The sequence below is a fragment of the Pogoniulus pusillus genome, chromosome 30 (assembly GCF_015220805.1).
Source record: "Pogoniulus pusillus isolate bPogPus1 chromosome 30, bPogPus1.pri, whole genome shotgun sequence".
NCBI lineage: Eukaryota > Metazoa > Chordata > Aves > Piciformes > Lybiidae > Pogoniulus > Pogoniulus pusillus.
The window spans coordinates 423,806-435,948 of record NC_087293.1 but is presented as its reverse complement, the minus strand read 5'-3'; positions in this window follow the sequence as shown (position 1 = coordinate 435,948).

The following is a 12,143-nucleotide window of genomic DNA, read 5'->3' as shown; positions in this document are numbered from 1 at the left end:
AAACTAAGTCCCAGGTCCTTCAGCCACTCTTCATAAGGTTTATTCTCCAGGCCCTTCCCCAGTTTTGCTGTCCAGTAGAGCGGAGGTCTGTTGAGAAATGCCCTGCTGAACCTTCTCTCTGGTGTAGTGAAAGGCTGGAGGGACTGGAGAACAGAGAACTGATGCAGTTCTGATGGCTGCCTTCAGATGTGCTAAGGACAAAGTAAAGGGAAAGTGCATTGCTGGCCTTGCTCAATGTGGGCTTGGAATGCAGCACTGCAGAGCAGCGTGGCCCAGCCACGGGAGAGACCTGTCCAGCAGGGAAGCTCGGATGTGAATGAAGGAGCTCTCCCCATGCACCCTCCATGGTGAGTTAAGTGCAGGATGGGTAATAACGATGGGACCCACACAGGTTGCTCCTGCTTCTGTCAGCAAGATGGGCTGGGGCACTTCCCAAATGCCTTCTCTTCTGATTCTCAGAGGGTTTCGAGTTGCAGAGGATCACAGAGCTTGTGTGAGCTGTGGCTTTTCAGAGTCAAGTGAGCTCCAGATTTGGTTGTGAGGAGCAGTGCCTTGCACTAAGACTGCTGAAAGTGCTGGTTTGCAGATCAGCCCAGCTTTTCTGCAGGGTCAGTGGTGCTTCGTTACCTTCAAGCCTCAATGACGTTTGTTTAAATAACTCCAGTTGTGAACTCACGTTCAGTACTTAGCACCTCACACCCAGGCAGTGCTTGGAGAAGGAAGCAGGAGATGGCTACACAAATGCTCTCTGCCTGGTGGCCAGACTCAGCAAGCACCTCCCAAAGGCCGTTAAAGCACACCTGGGCCTGGCCAAAAGCTGACAGAGGTGTGTGGCCATGGCAAGAGGCAGAAACAGCCTCAGCTTCCTTAGTCCAGGACAGAGCAGTTGTAACTCCTCTAACAGTGATCACAACAACTGCAACCCAGACCCCATCTCTGTGCCAGCCAGGGCCTTCACAGCTCATCTCTATCACAGAATTACTGTGCTCTCTGTGGAGTTTTCCAGGCTCCATTGTGCCTTCCTTGGACTTGAGGGAAAATTTCTTCACTGAAAGGATTGTCAAGGCCCAGGCCAGGCTGCCCGGGAGGTGTGTAGGTCAGCAGCAGGCTCAGTGGTGTTGGCTTAATGATGGGACTCTGTGCTCTTAAAGGTCTTTTCCAGCCTAAACGATTCTGTGATTACTCTGAAGCTCATTAGCATCTTGTCTGCAGAGTTCTTCTGTAGGAAAGAACTCCAGGAGTCCCCTTTGGGCAAATGTTTTAGCAAAACCCCTCCATGAGTGCAGAATCTCAATGGTGCTCTTACAGGGCTTGCAGCTCTCTGCCAGGTTCTGCTTCTCCTGCTCTCCATCTGTAGCCCTATGTTGCTGGATGAGCTCCAGACCTTTCAAGCTCTGCTCTTGCTTCTTCCATCATTATTTCTAGAAATCTACAGAGCTTCACCTGCTCATCAGCCCTTGCCTCTCTCTCCTGTGGCTTGTTATCACTTAACACCCTGCAGCATGACGTTAGCTCTTTCAGAAGAGAAGAAAAATACAAGAATATAAAGAACATAACACTCCCACAAAGGCCTGGAAGAAAGGGAGGTAGTCAGAAGGGCTCAGGAACAACCTCAAAGGTCAGAGAGAAAATTTGAGGGCTTCATCTGAGTGGTGAAGTCTTCAGTGGAGACATCTAAGTCTAAGCTGAAAAAACACTTCAGGGTATCTTGGGAAGCAGTCACTTCATCCTGGTGGCAGCACCTGTAAGACTCAATGAGTTGCTCCATGCAGGCACTGTTCCCTCTCTGCTCACTTTCAAGGCAGCCTAGTCTAGTCAATCATCCCCCCTGAAGTCATTTGGCACTTGGTTACTTAAAAGAAGAGGTATCCTGTTATGGCAACTTGCTCATGCTTCTGCCCTAGGACTCAGGACACCTCTCTCTCTTAGGGAGCTGAGTGACAAAGCAAAGGCATAACAAGAGTCCTCTGGATTCTCCCAGAAAATAGGAATATTTGTTTCTTCTCTTTCCTAAACCTTGTCACAATAAATCTGTTGGAGCAGCCATGCAGAGTGTGATGCAGTCTGTGTGGGAGCAGCCCCCTGCAGCACCCAGGCAAAACACAGCTTGGCCCAGCCAGATAACGCTTATGGGAAGGCAGCTGAGACCTAAGGCTGCCTGCAGAAGCCCAACCAGCCAAGCTCGGGGGTTTTGGTCAGAATTGGGAAATCTGCTGAAGTTAAAATACTCCCTGCAAGTGGCTCCAGATGGAGGAGACACCCCTGGGATCACCATAGGCTCCAAAGACTCTCCTTGTTTCTCTTCAGTAGGCTGCTGGAGTGCCAGGGTGTCCAGACTGCTTTTCTGCAGGCTGATGGGAGAAGTGTCAGGATGCTGTGGCAGAACAGCCTCCCAGGCTCGCCCAGGATGCTGCAGTGGGCAGGAAGGAGCAGCAAGGATCTCTGGCTGCACTGACGCCTGCCCAGACCACAGCAGGACACTTCTCCCCATGGTGTCCTGAGGAGAGGTTCAGTTTCTTTCAGGTTTTGTATTTGCTGACTGAGTGCTCTCAAGTACAGCAAAACCACAGCCTGGGGCAGCTGCACAACATGAAATTGCTTTTCCCTACTTGCAGCTCCCCCAGAATCATAGAATCACAGAATACCAGGAGCTGGAAGTGACTTCCAAATCTCATCCAGTCCAACCCTGCTGCCAGAGCAGGATCTCCTACAGCAGATTCCACAGGAACACATCCAGGCAGGGTTTGAATATCTCCAGAGAGGGAGACTCCACATCCCCCTGGGCAGCCTGTGCCAGGGCTCTGCACCCTCACAGGGAAAGAAAAGTCCTCCTCATGTTTAAATGAAACTTCCTCTGCCTCAGCTTGCACCCAGTGCCCCTTGAGCTGGCACTGGGCACCACCCAGCAGAGCCTGGCTCCAGCCTCCTGGCACTCACCTGCACACACTGATAACCACTGCTGAGGTCACCTCTCACTCTCCTGTTCTCCAAGCTCCCAGCCCCAGCTCCCTCAAGCTCTCCTCCTAACAGAGCTGTTCCATTCCCTTCAGCATCTTTGCGGCTCTGTGCTGGACTCTCGCAAGCAGTTCTATGTCCCTCTTGAACTGGGGGGCCCGGAACTGGACACAGTTCTCCAGATGTGGCCTCGGCAGGGCAGAGCAGAGGGGCAGGAGACACCCTCTGGACCTACTAATCACAGCTCTTCTAATCCACTCCAGAATGGCATTGCCCCTCCTGGCCTCCAGAGCACATTGCTGGCTCATGGTCACCCTTCCATCCACCAGGATCCCCAGAGCCTTTTCCCCTTCATTGCCTTCCAACAGGTCAGTCCCCAACCTATCCTGATCCCTGGGGTTGTTCTTTACCAAGTGCCAGACTCCACCCTTGCCCCCGTTGAATTCCATTCGGTTTCTCTCTGCCCACCCCTCCAGCCTGTCCAACTCTCACTGAATGGAGACAAAACCAAGCCAAACTCTTCAAGGATCCTTCTGGTGGGGCATCTGTGTCTATGTTGGAATTCTTCTACCTGTGTTGAGTGAAGTCTGCAGCTGCCACTGCCATGCCGCTGTACCTTCAAGTGCAGGATGAAGTGTAGCAGAGACAGCAAGATCTCAGCTGCTTGCTATCAGATTTGCCATGGTAACTACTAATAACCAGGATCAGAGGCTTCCTCTGGCACCAAGGGTCCTGGGAGCCAGCCCTCAGGTGATTTTGAGCCTCTGCTACATGGGATCATACCTCTCCAATGGTCCTCCTGGCACCCGCAGCGGTTCAGCAAACACTGCCTTCCCCTTTTCACGTTGGCAACACCTTCTCCAGAGCTGCTGGAGGGGAGAGCCGTTGGTGTTCAAAGCCTGGGAGCTAACAACAGGAGCAAATCTGCTCTTCTTTAGAGTGCTCTGAAGATGCCGAGGCAGAAGAAGGAGCTGCCTCCTGCTGCTGCCCTTGAACCTGCTGAGCTGCCTGCTGGTATGGAGACACTGGAGACTCTGCTCCACTTTCTCCTCTGTAATCACAGCATCCCTTAAGCCTTACAACAAACGGTGCTGCCAGGAAACATTCTTCTGTTCAGCATCAGGACACTGCTGTTGTGTACAGGAGCACAGAGCTGCCCCTTATTGGTCTGGAGGAGCAGCTGATTTTTCAGTTTGACAGCAGAAGCAATACCTCCAGTGGAACAAAAGCCCTGCCTGGCTCCTGCTGCAGCACTGTTTGTCTCGCTGAACCAAAAGAGGTTTTTGCATTCAGCGTGAGATATTTCATACAATCCCTAATGGAATGGTTTATTTCGTGCACTTGTCAGAGAAGCAAAGGAAGTGAAAAGAGAGATTCACAGACATCATCTCAAGCTCAAGGAGTGCAGCCCTGGCTGCTGTGAGATCTTGTTCCTCCTTTGCCCTGTCTCACTTCCCAAGAGGGCAAAGCCACAGCCGCTCTGGAGACGCAGCAATCTTTGTTACCCTTAAGTGCTGAAGGGCTGCCTGCTCAGAAAATGTCCCCATTCCTCACTGCCTGCTGTTCTCAAGTGTCCTCAGGACATCATTCCAACTATTGGCATAAGGTGGCACATTAGCAAAGAGCTTCCAGTTAAAATGTGTCTGCAGTTCAGAATTTTAATGTAGGCACAGGATCATTAAAGAATTGATAAGGGAGGAGAGTGTCTATAATACTGTATTTATCCCCCAATATCTTTCTCTAATCAGAACCTTCCACAGCCAGCAGAGAGGCAGCACCTACCTTAGTGCCTTCTGAAACTCCTGAGGAGACAGAAGATAATATCCTGACTTCCAATATGAACTTTAGCTGGTGTCACTGGATGGGGTTGGACTGGTCACTAGATGGCTGTCAGAGGCTCCCCAGGAGCCTCTCTGCTTCCCAAAGGGAAGAGGAAGGAAAGAAGGGAGAGAGACTGATGGGGTGGGAAGGAAAGTAACCCAGCTGGGCTGGAGAGAAGAACAATGAAGTGGGATAGAGACACAGAGACACAAACCAGTGTGGAACACAACCCCTGATGGCACTGATGGCACCGCTGGCACCACTGCTGCTGGGGACAGGCATTGGGCAAGTGCCAGACTGGGCTCAGCAGCAGAAGAGAACTGGATTTAGAGGCTGGATTCTGGAACACTGCACAGGAGCAAATGCCAGGCAGAGGCTTTCTGTAGCCCAGCCCTTGGCAGGAGCTGTGCCCATCAGCTTCTCCCTGCCAGCAGCAGCCCCTGGCTGTGCCAAGCTGCCCTGAGCTGCAGAAGTGCCTCAGTGAGCAGAGGCTGAGCTGGGCAGGGACAGCAGTGAGCAAAACCAGTTCTGCTCTGGCTCTCAGCAGGGCAGTAGGAACTCTAAAGGCAAGGCAATTGTGAGAAAATAGACTTTTCTTAATCTTAACTAGCAAGGCAGCAAATTCATATGGAAACCAGTTGACCCAAGCCAAAGGCAAAGTTTTTCAAAGACAGTTAGCTGACTGAATAAACATTGCCCCAGCTGCCCCCGAAGGAATAACCAATAAGTGACAACCAAAACTCGGACTACAAGGGGAAAGACAATGGACTGCTATCAACAACAACAAAGAACTGAACAATCAGAAGTCTTTAGAGAACTGCAGGAAGCATCAGTGGATGTCCCTGTCCCTGCAAGAGAGAAAAACCTGAACCCACTTGGAAGGGTGAGCAGTGGATGATGTCTACCTTGACTCCAGCAAGGCTTTGGACACTGCCTCCCCTACTATCCCCATAGGTGTGGGTTAGAGGAGTGGGTGGTGAGGTGGATCTAGATCTGGCTGAACAGCAGAGCTCAGAGGTTGCCAGAGTCCAGCCCTGTAGCTAGTTGGGTTGCCCAGGGTCACTGCTGGATTCAGTCTTGTCCAACAGCTCCATCGGCAACCCAGATGATGGTGTTGAACTGGAAGGAGTGGCTGACTCAGGCTCTGGTGCCATCCAGTGTGACCCAGCCAGGCTGGAGAGCTGGGCACAGGGGAACATCATGGAGTGCAATCAGGGCAAGTGCAGGGTCCTGCTCCTGGGGAGGAACAACCTCCTGCAGCAGCACAGGTGAGGGGGGACCTGCTGGAGAGTATCTCCACAAAGGACATTGGAGTGACTGTTGACAATGAGCTCTCCATACGCCATCAACGTGCCCTTGTGGTCAGGAAGGTCAACAATCCCTGGGGGTGTGTTAAGAAGGGTGTGTACAGCAGGGTGAGGGAGGTTCTCCTCCCACTTTACTCAGCCCTAGTTAGAACTGTGTCCAGTTTTGGGCTCCACATTTCAAGAGGGACAAGGAAGTACTGGAGAGAGCTCAAGAGAGGCTATGAGGATGATGAATTGTCATGGAGGGTAGCAGAAGCCCTTAGCAGGCCTCCCTGCTGTAAAAGTTGCAGTGTCTCACATTAATGCCAAGAGCATCGTAAAACCAAAACAGTCCTTCAGCCCCATGAGAAAGTCTCTCCCTAGTCGAGATAAAAGGTAAACAATGGCCACTGTTTTGGCTAGGGGGAACGGCAGTTCTCATGCCCGCTCGACACCTGGTGTGGGCCGAGCTTGGGGTGGTCTTAGAAATTGTTTTGGTAAGAATTGTCCAATTGTATAGGTTAATTGTAATTTTGTACCAATCTGCAAGAATAACGTAAAATAGCCTGGACTGGAGGGTTACACCTCTTTTGAACATTATAAAAATGGTGTGCCTTCCTGGATCGGGGCTTGCTGGCTTGAGCTTGCTGGTACCTGCTCCTACCACTCGCTCGCTAGCCTGCCTGCCTGCCTCGCTCCTGCCACGGTGCCCTCACGTTCCTGATCGGCCCTGCCCGACGAGGGGCCCGCAGAGGCCTGAAACCTGCTTGGGCCCGATCCTGACGAACAAAGGGACACCGCCCAAACCTTCGAACTTTGCTGAACTGAACTACGAACAGTGAGTAAATTGGAGAAAGAACTCTTTATCTAAAGACTGAATAACTTTAAAGACTCAAAAGAACTCTAAAGAAATCACAGACTCTCCTTTATCTGCTATTTTCTGAACTGTTATTTTACAACTTCAATCCAAAAGAACTCAGGTGGGGAATTTAGTTCGGGAGGGGATCTCCGTGTTTGAGCAATAAATCACTTGAAAATCCACAAGTGAGTCTCCACGTATTTTCCCCGCAACCTCCCAAACTACCTTCCGTGACATGAATGAACTGGAGCATCTCTGTCAGGAGGAAAGGCTGAGGGCCCTGGGACTGTGGGACCTGAAGGACAGAGGGCCCTAGCCAATATCTGCAGCTATATGGTGGGTCAGGAGGATGGAGCCAGGATCCTTTCAGTGATACCCAGTGACAGGATGTGAGTCAAAGGAGGTGAACTCCAGCAGAGGAAGTTCCACTTCAGTATGAGGAGAAATTTCTTTTGTGTGAGGGTGCTGAAGGCCTGGAGCAGGCTGCCCAGAGACCTTGTGGAGTCTTCTTCTCTGGAGCCTTTCCAAACCCACAACCCCACCTGGATGTGTTCCTGTGTGCCCTGCCTGGGTGAAGATTCTCTGGTAGGGGGATTGGACTGGATGATCTCTGGAGGTCCCTCCCAACACCTAACATTCTGTGGTTCTGTGGTTTCTCTGCTGCAGAAGGTGCACTTTGTCATTCTCCATACTGCAGGGAATGAGTAACAATGGAGGTAACTTCTTGATTCTGTTCCTAATTCACATTTTGACAGCAGCTGAGATGTCCTTTGAGAAGGAATAAAAGTACTACAAAATAGCAGCTACAGAGCCTCAGTGGGATGGGAAAGGCAGGGTGGAGCAGACCTGGAGTGTTCCACTAGAGGCAGATGGACCCTGTGCTTGTGACTGTTGTCAAGCTACATTCATCAGGCAAGAGCAGAGCATCACTCAGACTCCACTCTGGAGGGGTTTGAGTGTCCAACCCAGCATCATGAACAGCAGTGCCAAACTCTCCTGTGATTAGATGACCTCACACAGTGGTGCTGAGGGACCTGGGTTAGCACAAGTCTTGGCAGAGTTAGAGAATGGTTGGACTTAATGATCTGAAAGGGCTTTTCCCAGCAAAGCAATTCTGATTCTAGGTCTGTGATGCCTTGCAGGCAGTCGTCCAGGACCCTTTCCAGTTGCTAGTTAAAATCATTCTCCATGCTTGGCTGCTTTTCAGTTTTGGGACCCAGTAGGACAGAGACTTCCTTTTACTTCACTGGGATGCAGCAACAAAATTAAAGAGAGCAGGTGACAGCATCCATGGAAGATGCTTCTCCTCTTGGATTACTGCCTCTTGGATTACTCGAGTGCTGCGTTCAGTTCTGGGCCCCCCAGTTTAGGAGGGACATCGAAATGCTTGAGCGTGTCCAGAGAAGGGCGACGAGGCTGGTGAGAGACCTCGAGCACAAGCCCTACGAGGAGAGGCTGAGGGAGCTGGGGTTGTTTAGCCTGGAGAAGAGGAGGCTTAGGGGTGACCTTATTGCTGTCTACAACTACCTGAAGGGTGGTTGTGGCCAGGAGGAGGTTGCTCTCTTCTCTCAGGTGGCCAGCTCCAGAACAAGAGGACACAGCCTCAGGCTGCGCCAGGGGAAATTTCGGCTCGAGGTGAGGAGAAAGTTCTTCACTGAGAGAGTCATTGGGCACTGGAATGGGCTGCCTGGGGAGGTGGTGGAGTCGTCGTCCCTGGGGCAGTTCAAGGCAAGGTTGGATGTGGCACTTGGTGCCATGGTCTAGCCTTGGGCACTGTGGTAAAGGGTTGGACTTGATGATCTGTGAGGTCTCTTCCAACCTTGGTGATACTGTGATACTGTGATACTGTGATACTGAGTAAGGATGCACTGCAAAAGGGACAGGAAAGCCCCCAGCAGGGAGGCAGAGCTGCGGTGGGGGCTCCGAACCCAGTGCTCAGCACAGGCTTCCTGCCAATTTCCCACCGATACAGGAACCACAAGGATAAGACAACATATGGACCTTGCATCTTGCCATGGTTTAGCTAAGCTTAATTGGATCATCCATTTTTGCAATATTAACATATCAGGGTTGCTGGTAATCCCTGGGGGAGTCCTGTGTGCTGCAGATTAAAGCCTGCTCACAATCTGCATGGCATGCCTGGCTAAACAACAAGGAACTAAAGTCTCCCAGCACTTAACTGCTAATTCAATGCAATTTCACAAAGTCTGATGCTTTCTGTGGGTGCTATAGAGATGCATGGACCCAGAAAGTAGATTCATCAAGATAATCTACCCAAAAGAACCTAAATGTTCCAAGGGATGCCTTCCTTTAGCTGAAAATACTGCTTTGGTACTGCAGCTGGAAGTGCATTATGAAGATTTATCCCAACGGAAAGAAAGAAATAAATCCAAGAAGTGTGGGTCCCTTCCTCAGGCAGCACAAACACTGCTCACACCAGAGTGCATCTCCAGCCTGCTTCTGAGTTCCAGCCAAAGGCTCCATTATTCTTGCATCTACATCCTCAGCACATCAGCTCTTGAAGAGCTGATGGCTGGGTGCTGATTCTCTCACATTCAGGCGTGTGGATATGAATCACTTGGATTCAGATCCCTGCCTGTTCTTGGCCAGACAACAGCAAAAGGCCAGGATGGACTCCAGGGTGTGATGGACCAGAGAAGTCATCAAACAGTGTTGATAGACAAGGCCTGATGAAAGGCAGCTTGCACTCCATGAGCACTCAGCACTCAGTTCTTCCACTGTGCAGAAAATCAGCAGAAAATCAGCACTGCTTTAAGTGCTGGAAAAGTGCTGCTGGGTCCTAGTGGGCAAAAGGACACCCATGAGACATCCTGGGCTGGAGCAGAAGGGCTGTGGGGAGCAGGTCAGGGAGGTTCTCCTGCCCCTCTGCTCTGCCCTGCTCAGGCCACAGCTGCAATCCTGGGCCCAGCTCTGGGCCCCTCAGCTGCAGAAGGAGCTCAGGAAGTGGTGCAGAGAGCCCAGCCCAGAGCCCCCAAGCTGCTGCAGGCACTGAACAGCTCCTGTGGGGCCAGGCTGAGGCAGCTGGGGCTGGCAGCTGGCAGCAGAGCAGCCTGAGGGCTGCCCTCAGTGCTGTGCCAGAGCTGTGCAGGGCAGTGTGGGCAGGCTGCAGCCAGGCTGTGCCCAGGGGTGGCCAAGGGCAGCAGAAGGGGCACTGGGTGGCAGCTGGAGCAGAGGAGGTGCCAGGGAAGAGGAGGGGAAGCTTTGTCCCTGGGAGGGTGCTGGAGCCTGGAGCAGGCTGCCCAGAGAGGCTGTGGAGTGTCCTGCTCTGGAGCCTTGCCAAGCCCCCCTGGCTGTGTTGCTGTGTGCCCTGCCCTGGGTGCCCTGCCCTGGCAGGGCTTGGGCTGGCAGCTCTCTGGAGGTCTCTTCCAACCCCTAACGTTCTGAGATTCTGGGATTCTGAGAGCAAGAGTTGTTTAAACTGTCCCTAGGCAACCAGTGAGAAGAGAAAAAAGCCCTAAGAGAAAATGCAGGTTTGGCTCTGTCCATGGCAGTGGTTTAGGCACAGGAACAGTCCTCAGTGTGGGGACAGAAAGGATTTTTCTAATTGAAATTAAAATAAAGAACTAAACTCAGCAAAGAAAATTAAGGGAAACAAAATATTTGAAATTCCAGAGGGAGGAGATGAATGAGCTGGGCACTGAGGGGAATCCAATCTTCTCAGAATTTAATTCTAATTACTATAGATCTATGGCACTCAGCACTCATCTTTCCTCCCTCTCCAAGTGCATCTTCTCTGCAGATAATTACATGATGATAATTGTGAAGATTCCTCACATTGGTACCTCTTTTGGGGCTCTCCAGGGAAAACAGAGGGACAGGAAGCTAATATTGGGCTGTACTGTTCCAAAAGTGTAGGGATATCACAGAACTACAGAACCTTTGGGGTCAGAAGGGACCTCCAGAAATCATCCAGTCCAAGCCCCTGCCAGAGCAGGGATACGCAGGGCAGGGCACACAGGAACACATCCAGGGAGGTTTGGAAGCTCTCCAGAGCAGGAGGCTTCACAACCTCTCCAGGCAGCCTGCCCCAGGCCTCCAGCACCCTCACGACAGAGTAGTTTCTCCTTGCACTGAGATGTAACCTCGTGGGCTCCAGCTCTTTACCTCTTGTTCCTTGTCCTACCACAGGCCACCACTGAAAAGAACCTGGCACCTTCATCACGTTCAGATGTCTCCTCAGATGATGAAAGGAATGAAATAACAGTTGTGTAAAACAGAAGCAAAGGGACCACAGCTGTCCAACCTGAAGGGCAGGTGACAGGGCTTGGTCATTCCTCCACCTCTCCACCAAAAGGAAGAATTTCTCCACACAGCCTGCGAGGTGCCTGTAGAATTCATCACAAGCTGACTTCAGTGCTGGGGAATGTCACATGGAAAGGGGACTGAAGAGTTCAGTGGAAGAAAAAGGAATGTCCAGCCAAGCAAAAAGAGCCCTGGGAACAGGTGCAGGCAGCCAACCTCAGACATGATGGGAAGGGAGAGACTTCTCCTGGGAGCAGACCACATGTTGTGGAGTTTGTTTGCATCCAGGACGGTTGTGTAGAGAGGTCAAGGCTGGAAGTGAAAAAAAAGAGGGGAGGAAGGGAGTTTGTTCAAAATGTTTTCACTCCTGTCTGACTCTGGAGGTCCTTGGTTAAAAGCATCCATTCTCCCCCTCGGGGAGTTCTTTCCTTGGCACTCATTTGCAAGCCTTTGCTGCTCGGTTGCTCAAAGGGGACAGTTCAGAGGGCTCCTCCTGCAGCTCTGACCTGGCTTCTCACCACACACACTGCACTGTAAGCTTCTTGCCTCCCTCCCACTGAACACCGTTAAGAGATGACCCAAACAACAAATCTATCAGTTTAGAACAGTGTCTTTGGAGCTTTTATAGTGGCCTCCAGGACGAGCTGGCAGCCTCCCACTATCCATGGAAGCACACTGCAAAACCATGGCAAAGGCTGCTGCACTACAGAACTGGGTGCAGCAGCCTGCAACTGCACTTTCCTTCTTTCTTTGCATCTTGCCAGACAACAGCAGAGCCTGAAGCAGTTCACACTCACAGTGGATCCAAGAGAATCACAAGAGTAGCTTAGTGGGGCTGGGGAGACACAGATTCAGAGGCTGTGTCTGGTTGGAAGGGACCCTTCAAGGTCATCTTGTCCAACCCTCCTGCAGCCAGCAGGGACACCTTCAACCACAGCAGGCTGCAGACACCAAGTCTG